At 45.4% G+C, this 12,256-nt stretch overlaps 1 protein-coding gene across 1 annotated transcript in view; it reads left to right on the forward strand.

The window, feature by feature from the left end:
* The window catches only part of LOC122565226 (protein-lysine 6-oxidase-like), a 70,249-nt gene that overhangs the window by 1,116 nt on the left and 56,877 nt on the right, over positions 1–12,256 (forward strand). The gene's annotated exons all lie outside the window — the stretch shown is intronic.

Here is a 12,256-nt window from a genome sequence, read left to right on the forward strand (position 1 = left end):
ATCCCTTTTGCATCCCAACCTGATGCTTCTAATCCCCATAGTTGAGTTTTCCAACTTCCATCCTACGGCACTAGCCCCTAGATTCCATGGTCAAAGTAATTCACTTCTTAGTTCAATCCCCAGGAGACTGTGTGATACTCAGCAGCTCAGGGAAACTGTTCTGGTAATAGGCATCAGTATTGTGCCACCTGGAGGCCGTAAATTATATTCTGGATTAGTGGTGCTGGAAGAGCACAGCAGTTCAGGCAGCATCCGAGGACAGGCAAAATCATTGTCAGTCATTGTTTTTACCTCGTTAATCTGCAGTCATTGTTTTTACCTCGTTATCTGCAGTCATTGTTTTTACGGCCGTAAGTTATACTCATGGCCATATTTCTGAACATCAACATGAACTGTTTGAATGACAGATTGAGGCCCATAGTACAACGCACTAGCAAGGTTAAAAAGAGCAGATGTAATAAATCAGGGAATAATGATTATCTGTGAGGTGGACAAATAGTTTGAACTGAACTATTGCCCAATTTACATTTTCAGTCATAACCACTCATTATGTCTGTTCCCGTGATACCCAGTAATTGTGGCTTTAGGTTGCATTTAAAATACTGTTCAAAAGTGTCCAGCCATTTCTTTGGTTTAATTTCTCGCAATTGTTCCCTCAAATCCTGAAGATGTTATTTGTTATAATGGTTCAGTGTGACATAATACGTCTCAGTCTCAGTCTCAGCGTCTCAGCGTCTCAGTCAAACAGCCATCCATCACTGGTGTACATCTATGATGGTGTTGGCAGATAATATGACAGTGGGAGGTGGGAACAAATTGCCTCATTTGTTTTCACTGGATGTCCATAAACACACCCCCTGCAGAAGGGGTCACTGGATAGCAATCTCTCATACCACTCATACTTCTGTTCAAGTGCCTTGCAAGTTTGAAATCATACTCAAGCTTCACAAAGAATAATTAACTTTCACAGTGAGAAATTGAGCAGACACTTATTAACCACACAAGTCCTGATTTGGCATAATATGGATGTGGGAGATGCAGTCAAATTTCAATATTGCAAACCCAGGCAAAAATAAAAACCAAAAGAACTGTGGAAGCTGTAAATCAGAGACAAAAATAGAGATTGCTGGAAAAACTCAGCAGGTCTGCCACGATCTGTTGAGAGAAATAAAAGTTAACATTTCAGCATGGAGGCTCAGTCTTCAGCACTGCTGCCTCACAGCGCCAGGGACCCGGGTTTCATTCCAACCTGTGTAACTGTCTGTGTGGAGTTTGTACATTCTCCCTGTGTCTGTGTGGGTTTCCTCTGGGTGCCCTGGTTTCTTCCCACAACCCAAAAATGTGCAGGTTAGATAAATTGGCCATGCTAAATTGCCCATAGTGTTCAGTGATGTGTGGGTTAGGTGCATTAGTCGGGGTAAATGTTGAGCAATAGGGTAGGGGGAATGGGTCTGGTGGATTACTCTTTGGAGGGTCAGGGTGGACTTGTTGGGTCAAAGGGCCAATTTCCATACTGAAGGGATTCTATGATCCTTCCCCAGAACAGGAACTTTCTGAGGAAGGGTCACACGACACAAAACGTCAACTCTGATTTCTCTCCACAGATGTTGCCAGGCGTGCTGAGCTTTTATAGCAATCTCCATTTTTGTTTTTAAAAGAGAGGGGTGTGTAGTTAATTAACTGCTAGGCAGCTCGTATGTGGTTTGGAATGACATCAACAGAATCAATTATGATTCCAGCTCAGGTAAACTTTGGGGGCTACCTATTGCGGCCCCATTACAACATCACAGAATAAGGCGTGGTTCAGCAATTCATGAATAACTGAAGGTTGATATCTTGAGGAGAAGAAATCTCAATAGATTAAACCGGAATTTCTCATTGCTAAACAAGAAAGTTGTGCATTCAAGCCCCACTGCAGAGATATGAGCATTTTATCTAGTCTGATACTGGAGTAACAAATTGCTGCATTAGGTAGAGTTTTTTTAAAAATGGCCTGCATTGGTCCAAGTAGGCAGCTCACCACCACCTTCTCAAAGGGGCTGTAATTGGCAATGGACAATAAAAGTTGGTGCAACCAAAAACAGCCACATCCCATGAATGAAGTTTTAAAAAGATTCAAACATGGCCTTGTCTGCCCTCTTCAGGTGAACATAAAAGATGACATGGTATCATTTTGAAGAACAGGAAAATTACTCTAAATAAAAACCAAAAGAACTGCAGATGATGGAAATCAGAAACAAAAACAGAAGTTGCTAGAAATGCTCAACAGGTCTGGCAGCATCTGTGGAGGAAAACTAGAGTAAATGTTTTGGGTCCACAGAACAGGTGGTCCTCAGAACTTTTCTTTCCAATCCTCCCACTTTCTCCAAACAAAAGGAGTAGCCATGGGCACCCGCATGGGCCCCAGCTATGCCTGCCTCTTCGTAGGGTATGTGGAACAATCCATCTTCCGCAACTACACTGGCCCCACCCCCCATCTTCTTCTTCGCTACATTGATGACTGTATCGGCGCTACCTCGTGCTCCCACGAGGAGGTTGAACAGTTTATCCACTACACCAACACCTTCCACCCCGACCTCAAATTCACCTGGACAGTCTCGGACTCCTCCCTCCCCTTCCTAGACCTTTCTGTTTCTATCTCAGGCGACCGAATCAACACGGACATCTACTACAAACCTACCGACTCCCACAGCTACCTGGACTACACCTCCTCCCATCCTGCCCCCTGTAAAAACGCCATCCCATTCTCCCAATTCCTTCGTCTCCGCCGCATCTGCTCCCAGGAGGACCAGTTCAAAATACGTACAACACAGATGGCCTCCTTCTTCAAGGACCGCAATTTCCCCCCCGACGTGGTCGACGGTGCCCTCCACCGCATCTCCTCCACTTCCCGCTCCTCCGCCCTTGAGCCCCGCCCCTCCAACCGCCACCAGGACAGAACCCCACTGGTCCTCACCTACCACCCCACCAATCTCCATGTACAGCGCATCATCCGCCGTCACTTCCGCCACCTCCAAACAGACCCCAGCACCAAGGATATATTTCCCTCCCCTCCCCTATCAGCTTTCCGTAGAGACCACTCCCTCCGCGACTCCCTTGTCAGATCCACACCCCCCACCGACCCAACCACCACTCCCGGCACCTTCCCTTGCAACCGCAGGAGGTGCAACACTTGCGCCCACACCTCCCCCCTCACTTCTCTCCAAGGCCCCAAGGGAAACTTCCATATCCGCCACAGATTCACCTGCACCTCCACCCACATCATCTACTGCATCCGCTGCAGCCGGTGTGGCCTCCTCTATATTGGGGAGACAGGCCGCCTACTTGCGGAGCGATTCAGGGAGCACCTCTGGGCCACCCGGACGAACCAACCCAACCAACCTGTGGCACAGCATTTCAACTCCCCCTCCCACTCCACCGAGGATATGCAGGTCATTGGACTCATCCACCGCCAAACCACAACAACCCGACGGTCGGAGGAGGAGCGTCTTATCTTCCGACTGGGAACCCTCCAACCGCAGGGGATGAACTTGGACTTCACCAGTTTCTTCATCCCCCCTCCCCCCACCTTGTCTCAGCCGGATCCTTCCAGCCCGGCACCGCCTTCCTGACCTGCAGTCTTCTTCTTGACCTCTCCGCCTCCACCCTACTCCGACCTATCACCCTCACCTTGACCTCTTTCCACCTATCACATTTCCAACTCCCCTCCTCCAAGTCCCTCCTCCCTACCTTTTATCTTCTCCTGCTGAACACTCTCTGCTCATTCCTGAAGAAGGGCCTGTGCCCGAAACGTCGAATCTCCTGTTCCCTGGATGCTGCCTGACCTGCTGTGCTGTTCCAGCAATAAAGTTTCAACTCAGAATTGTTATCCCTCACATCTCTGTTAAACATTTATCCCTCAACGAACATCACAAAAAAAACTATCTGGCTGTTCATCTTGTGCTTTTTGTGGGGATTATGTGTTGCGCAATTTGGCTGTTTTATTTCTTGTATCACAACTATGACAACATTCCAACAGCGTTTCATTCACTTTAACTTGCTTTTGGATGTCACAAAGTTTCAAAAGCCTTAAATGATTTTTTTTTGCTTTTCATTATAAAGCAGGAGAAGTGAGATATAAAAGAATGAGCCCCAAAAGGTGATAATTGTTCAGAGTATGGAATATTCAGCTGCAAAAGTACCAACAGGGATATGGTCCTCACCATTTAGCCCCAGGAACAACAGGTAGGACAGAGTCAGGGGAGGAATTTAAAATATCCACCTTTATAAGTCTTAGAAATCAAACCATCAGGAGCTGTATTTGGACCTCAAAACAGAAACAAGCACCGAAAATTAATGAATGATCACTGCAGTCAGCCCTCATCTACTGGAACTAGATCACAATGAAATCTTGTTTGACATTTAGTGCCTGAAGTCATAGAGCTCTATTGTATTGAATGTTATGTTTCTTCTGCTCAATGTCCTCCTCCTCCTCCTTCTCCTTGGAAGACTGCTCCTGCTCTCCCAGCTCATCAGCCTCCATCACATCCCCATTGCCTGCTCCAGTGATGCACAGCACAACGTGCTACGATTATGGAAATGACTCTTTCTGAGGTATACTTCAAGGGCCCTCCAGACCAAACCAAGCAAGAAAACCAGATCTTCAGGATGCCTATTGTCTAGTCCACCATTACCCTGGTCGAATACCCTGCCTCAGTCAGAGCTTTGTGTAATGGAATCTTATGCCATGGTTGCAGAGGGTCCCTCACTAACTGTTCTTGTAAAGAATCAAATGCACAGTAATCTGACAGTTCTCAAGGATATAAACATCGTAGCAGCTCCCAGGGTCCCTGACACAAACTCCTAAGAAATGGTACTGATGATCACAGGAAACTTGCACATTTTTGGAATGGAAGCCTTTTCTGTTGGTGAACTCAGCTATGTTATGATAAAACCCTCTCAGTGTGATGTGTGTTCATTCTATAGGGCCCTGCACCTGGGGGAAGCCAACTCCGATGCTGAATTCTAAAGCCTGGGATTCAGCACTGATCTCATCATGAGACAACGAGATGAAGTGGTGCAGTCTGACACAAACGACATTGGTTAATAACCTTAACAAATCTGTACGACAGGGTTGTGAGATCCCATCCAGACCCCCAGTGGCTCTATGGAAGCAGCCTATTGCACAGCTGCGACATTGAGGGCTACTGGGATAGAATGGACACGTACTGCTTCAGATCACAGGTGACACAATTCTGTGACAATGTCCCAAGACATGCTAAGGCTGTGCCAAAACTGTACCTTGCTCATCCAGAGGGAACAGCATCAAGGATGATACACTTTGGCCAATCCTGAGGGGCCCTTCATCTGGGACATTTTCATGTGCAAGCTACACGGCATGTGCTGCAGATTACTGCTGGCCCTAGATTTGCGACTGCATCTGTTTGTCCTGAATTTTTCTGTGTCTTTGCTGCATGGTAATACCGATGATGACACCTAATGAGGCTGGGTCTGTAAGCCATGTTTGCAATGAAGCTGTGTGGGCAGCAGAGGGAACAGGACAAGTGCTTAATACTATGAGAAGTCGACATTCAGTGGGACATGGAGCACTTGGACAAGGAGGACCATGGAATGATTCAACATGGAACATTGGCATTGCACCTTATTCCAATGAAAACAACACCAGTCCTGTCACAGACAGGAGAAGATTGCAAGTGTTGAATAAGTACTGAATCCTTCTACTTCACATTACCCATGAAATCCTTGCATTAATGATTTTCATACGTTATACTTACAGTTCAAGTTTCAGGAAACCAGCCAAACCCCTGTGCTGCTTATGTCGTCTTGCATTAGCCTTGTCTTTGTGATCATCATCTCCGAGAGCCAAGAGCAATCAAGGTCACCTGGGATTGCTCTTGGCTCTCGAAGATGACGATCTTCATCTGCAAGGACCAATGACATGGTCAAGATTGCTTGTGACTGGCATTTGCACTCCAAACAGTTATGCATGGAATATATCTCACAGGCACAATGCTATCATACAAATTCCAATCTATACTCTGCAAGTGCATGGTTGATTCAATTTCCCTTAGAAGGGCCTCCCAGGCTCAAAACTAAAGCCCATGTTTTGGTCCAGAAAACTAACACTACCCACATCCACCCACTCTGGATGTTGCAGCTGCCATTTTATATTCGTAGGTCACATTTTTGCAATTGAGAGACTATGGAAAGCAATGCAGGGTGTGTGGGGCAGTGTGAGTCCCAGGGTCAGGCTGCTCGTCAGGTAACTTCCTGACACAGCCCCACACCCTATACCTTCATGTCTCTACCTGGTACTCCCTGTACAGCCCTCACTGCTGATTCCCCACATATTCTCACCCACCACCTGGAGGTATGACTGCAACTTTCATTCTCACTTTGTATCCCATGCCTACAGTTATGTTGTGTCCATCATTGATGCGCACACTGCCCCAGTTGAGGTCATACTGGTGGTGACTACCTAAAACCCCTGCCTTTGCAGCTTCCCATGTGCTCCCATTCACTATTGGCGGCCCTCTTTTATGTTGAATTCTGCACCCCACTCACTTCTTTCCCTGTCCTCTCCGCTTCCTCCAAACCCAGGGTTGATTCCCCCCAAATTCCTGACATCAACAGTATCTCATTCTTTGCGTTCATTGAACAAAGCCTCTCCCCCTAGGACTAACAGTGGCCTACCTCCCTGACTGAGTTGGAAAGGCAGCCCCAACTAATGACTGACCAGAGGCTGCTCTCTCCATACAGATCCTCGACTCATGATCTGCGAATCTCCTGACTGCGAGGGATATGGAGTAAGTGAGGACTGCAGATGCTGGAGATCAGAGTAAAAAGGTGTGGCATTGGAAAAACATAACAGGTCAGGCAGCATCCGAGGAGCAGGAGAGTCGATGTTTCAGGCATAAGCCCTTCATCAGGAATGTGCAGCAGCAGGGGGAAGGGGCTGAGAAATAAATGGGGGGATGGTGGGGCTGGGATGAAGGTAGCTTGGAATGTGATAGGTAGATCCATGTGGAGGTTGATGGTGATATGTCGGAATGGAGGGTGGAGCGGATAGGTGGGAAGGAAGATGGACAGGGAGGGATATGGGCCAAGTGGGACTAGTTCAGTTAGGAAACTTGGTCGGCATGGACAGGTTGGACCGAAGGGTCAATTTCCATGTTCTATGACTCTATGTCCCACTGTATTAACAGTGGCTCACTTCCTGGACTGTAATGAGACAGAGACCCTGATCCTGACTGGCCCAAACTGACAAATGACAATGTTCAAGCCCTTGGATTGTGAGCAAGTGATATCCTTAATTGATGGCAGCCTCCTTTGATTTGACTGAGGCCTACTCCCCTTCCGCTTTGAGACATGGCCATTTGGTTGGTGCACATGCAGTATATTTGTCACGTCTGCCACTAGAACATGTTGTATGTGTGAATGTGACAATGGCAATGTGCTGTACAGCAACATGTTCAGAACCTTTGATGAATGCTGGCAATCAAGAAAGCTGCTGGGCTTGGTATCTGCTTTAAACAACACAACGAAACAGAAGTACTGTGAGCCTTTAGGTCTGGTTGAGGGATCAAAGTGCAAAAAGCCAAGGCAAGGCAAAACAAGTAAAGAATGCTGGAAGCATCCAGGAAGATGCAAAATAAGTGGGTGTTAAGAAGTGAGCAAGCAGCCTTGAGAGGCAGCCTGATCCAGTCATGAAGTTGAATGCCTTGTGTGTGCAAAGTGTTGTTGCAGCAGTATTGCAATGAGAGGTGTCAGTGCACTCCAAGGTGCAGTGCTAAAGTGTAGAATTGTTCTGTAAGTAGATTAGAGATTAACCATGATGATATGATGAGGCTCGTATGTACATGAAGATGTGGTGAGGCTGGTACTTGTCAGTTGCCAAAGCTTATGGAGATGGGCTCTGTGCAGTCATGCCCATGGAGTGCACCCTGAGATATTGTGGCTGGCCAAGGTGGAGGACCAGCAGAGGAAGCAGTGAGCTAGACTCGGCAAGAATCCACTCAGACTTCCATGTTGGGAATCCTTAGAGTCTAGTTTTTATCAGGCAGCAGGGAGAATGGGTGCCTGCATATTAATTGCTACTCATTGTAGTCAATGTGCACCTTTGTGTCAAAGGTTTAGGATGGGGGAGGAGGAGTGCCAATCAAAAAAATTCCTTTTTTTGGATGGCGTCAGCATTCTTGAGTATTTTGGTGTTGCACTCAGTCAGCAAATAGGAAAGTATTCTACATCCCACCTTGTAAATGTTGGGGCACTTTGGTGAATCTGGAGGTTAAATAACCACTTCACCAGCCTTTGGCTTGCAGTCACAGTGACTATATGTCTGACCCAGTTAGCTTCCTGGTCAATGTTAGTCCCCATGAAGTTAGCAATGAGAAATTCAGTGATAATAATACTGTTGAAAGTCAATGAGAGATGGCTAGATTCTTGGTTTGTTGGAGGTGTTGTTGCCTAGTACTCACGAAGAGTGAATACTTCTCCACCCCCACCCCCACCCCAGTTGTTGAGCAACAGAATGAGGAATGCAGAGAACAGCCAAGTCACTGTGGCAATTGCTGTGCAACTGTGAGTAAACATAACCAGGCATACTGGTTTATGGCGACTGTATTAATCAAATTCTACTGTCATTAGAGAGGATTAAAGGATTTCCTGGTATTTTAGAGGTTTGTTTTCGAGGATTCCATTTCTTCTCATGTGAAACCCACAAGGCAGTGGGCCCTGAATCAACCTAAGCTTTCCATCCTATATTTTCTCACCCCTTTTCCTGTGTGATGCTTGACTGCTTTCTCCTATTTTCACAAAGAGGAAGGGAGAAGTTATGTGCATACTTCTTGATAATGACAATTTGTGATCATGAAAGGTACTATATAAATGCAAGTCTATTTTTAAACATGCCTCAGTGGCAGACAGTCAACGATTCATGAATACTTCTGCACATGTCTGGTAAAACCACAGTCTGCCGGCACATGATGGATTCCATTTACCTTTGTCTGATACAATGTAAGTGGCAGACTCAGGACATGCTCCTAGCATTTTCTTATTGGGGGGCTTATGTATTCTGCACCCTCCAGTTATCAACCTGCTGCTGAGGAGAGCTTTCTGCATGTCAAACATTAATCTTGCAATCTGAAGTTCCATATTCACGAGGAATAGATTGTTTTAATACAATATTGTACTAATGCAATAGTTTGCAGCTGGAATGTTCTGCAATGGCAGGCTTCTTCATGATTCGTGAGTTTGTTTTGTTCCTCAGCTTATAGAGTCATAGAGTCAAGAGATGTACATCATGGAAACAGACCCTTCGGTCCAACCTGTCCATGCCGACCAGATATCCCAACCCAATCTCGTCCCACCTGCCAGCACCCGGCCCATATCCCTCCAAACCCTTCCTATTCATATACCCATCCAAATGCCTCTTAAAAGTTGCAATTGTACCAGCATCCACCACTTCCTCTGGCAGCTCATTCCATACACGTACCACTCCCTGTGTGAAAACGTTGCCCCGTAGGTCTCTTTTATATCTTTCCCCTTTCACCCTAAACCTATGCACTCTAGTTCTGGACTCCCCGACCCCGGGGAAAAAAACTTTGCCTATTTACCCTATTCATGACCCTTATAATTTTGTAAACCTCTATAAGGTCACCCCTCAGCCTCTGACGCTCCAGGGAAAACAGCCCCAGCCTGTTCAGCCTCTCCCTATAGTACAAATCCTCCAACCCTGGCAACATCCTTGGAAATCTTTTCTGAACCCTTTCAAGTTTCACAACAACTTCCCGATAGGAAGGAGACCAGAATTGCATGCAATATTCCAGCAGTGGCCTAACCAATGTCCTGTACAGCTGCAACATGACCTCCCAACTCCTGTACTCAATACTCTGACCAGTAAAGGAAAGCATACCAGACGCCTTCTTCACTATCCTATCTATCTGCGAGTCCACTTTCAAGGAGCTATGAACCTGCACTCCAAGGTCTCTTTGTTCAGCAACACTCTCCAGGACCTTACCATTAAGTGTATATCCTGCTAAGATTTGCTTTCCCAAAAATGCAGCACCTTGCATTTATCTGAATTAAATTCCATCTGCCACTTCTCAGCCCATTGGCCCATCTGGTCAAGATCCTGTTGTAATCCGAGATAAGCCTCTTTGCTGTCCGCTACACCTCCAATTTTGATGTCATCTGCAAACTTACTAGCTGTACCTCTTATGCTTGCATCCAAATCATTTATGTAAATGACAAAAAGTAGAGGACCAGCACTGATCCTTGTGGCACTCCACTGGTCACATTCCTCCAGTCTGAAAAACAACCCTCCACCACCACCCTCTGTCTTCTACCTTTGAGCCAGTTCTGTATCCAAATGGCTAGTTCTTCCTGTATTCTGTGAGAGCTAACCTTGCTAATCAGTCTCCCATGGGGAACCTTGTCAAATGCCTTACTGAAGTCAACATAGATCACATCTACCGCTCTGCCCTCATCAATCCTGTTTATTACTTCTTCAAAAATCTCAATCAAGCTTTCATTGTAGATTTCTGCCCCAATCCCCAAATTATTTTCCCACTTACTTTCCCATTGTTGTTATGGTGCAGCTTCCATTAACTTTCCAAATGCATCATATCATCATCAACCTTTAAACGGTGGATGTTACAGAGCACAACACTCCCAGGCCTGCTGGTTATTGATGTCTCTGTACATACGCCCAGAGCCACACACAAATATATGTAATAAAAACTACAATTAAGAACACCCCTGGGTATATGCAAACCTAGTTATGTATGCATACACAAACATACAGGAATGTGTATAAACTCATATTCAGACACATGCATATTAATGTATAAGTATATAAGTACATTTGTATGTGCATCCACTCACATACAATTCATCTCACATGCATTCTCACATTCAGATGCACATGCTTTATTCTTGTACTGCTTGGGATTTAATTATAAATGTAAGAAACAAAGTTCCTGCTCCTTCAAACTTATTCTCATTAAACTGCTGACCACCCAGTTTCTCGTCTTGGTCTCTAACTTGCTTATTGTTCATGGTTCTGTCTTATTCATACTCCATAGTTATTGACTTCTCTGAGACCATAAAACCAGGAGGCCATAAAAAATAGGAGCTGGTGTAGGCCATTAGGTTCCTTGCTCTGCCATTCAATCGGATCCTTGCTGATCCAGCATTCCTATTGTCTATTTTCTTGCCCTTTCCCCAGAACCCTTGATTCCCCTACTGATCAAGTATGTATCAATCCCAGGCTGAAATATACACAAGGTCTCTGCCCCCACAGCTCTCTGTGGCAAGGCACCACCACCCACACATTCTCCTCCCAGCCACTCACATTCCTGCTTGGAAATATATCCGCGTTTCTTCACTGTTGCTGGGTCAAAATCCTGAGATACCCTCCCTGAGGGCATTGTGGATCTACTTACAGCACATGCACTGCAGTGGTTCAAGGAGGCTCACCACAACCTTCTCCAGTACAAAGAGGGACAGGCAATAAATACTGTCCAGCCTGTGAAGACCATGTCCCACGAGTGAATAAAAAACAGAGTTCCAAAGACTCAGAACATTTGGCTAATGGAAATAGGTTCCTTTCTAGCTTTTCTATCCAGGTCTCTTACTATTTTATAAACTTGATATAAATCTCCCTTCAGAGTCCTCTGTTCTAAAGAAAACAACTATAACCTATACAATATTTCCTCGTAGCATACATTCCCCATTTCTGGAAACGTGTTTTTATTTGTAAATCTCATCTGGACTATCTCTAAAGGGATCATATGTTCCCTGCAATGCTATGACCAACACTTTATCTTGTCGTTCAGACCAACACTGCTAACTGCACATTGAGATACCAGTCTGGCATATCTCAGGCTTTTGGGTATCTGCACACACACTGTTCCTGAGGCTGTTTGTTACTAAAAAGTAAAATTCTTCAACTGTGTATTCACTGTTACAATCCTGCATTTACATCTGTATATAGTAGGTTCTCAAATACAGCTCTCTAGTCTTAGTTCACATGCTCATTCTGGGATGGCATCTCTCTCTCTCTCATGTGGATGATCAGTCAAAGCATGCTTTATGTGAATCTTATTATTCCATAATCTAAATGTTTCCAGTGCTCTAGCTGCAGTCTAAATAATCCGTTATACAGTTCTAGCATACCTTCTTTGCTCATAAAACTTAGACTTCACCCAATAAAGGGAGATAATTCACATATCTCTTTGATTATCCTAACTACTTG

The sequence above is a fragment of the Chiloscyllium plagiosum genome, unplaced genomic scaffold (assembly GCF_037043375.1).
Source record: "Chiloscyllium plagiosum isolate Xiang-an unplaced genomic scaffold, Cpla_swu_hap1 HiC_scaffold_28, whole genome shotgun sequence".
Lineage (NCBI taxonomy): Eukaryota > Metazoa > Chordata > Chondrichthyes > Orectolobiformes > Hemiscylliidae > Chiloscyllium > Chiloscyllium plagiosum.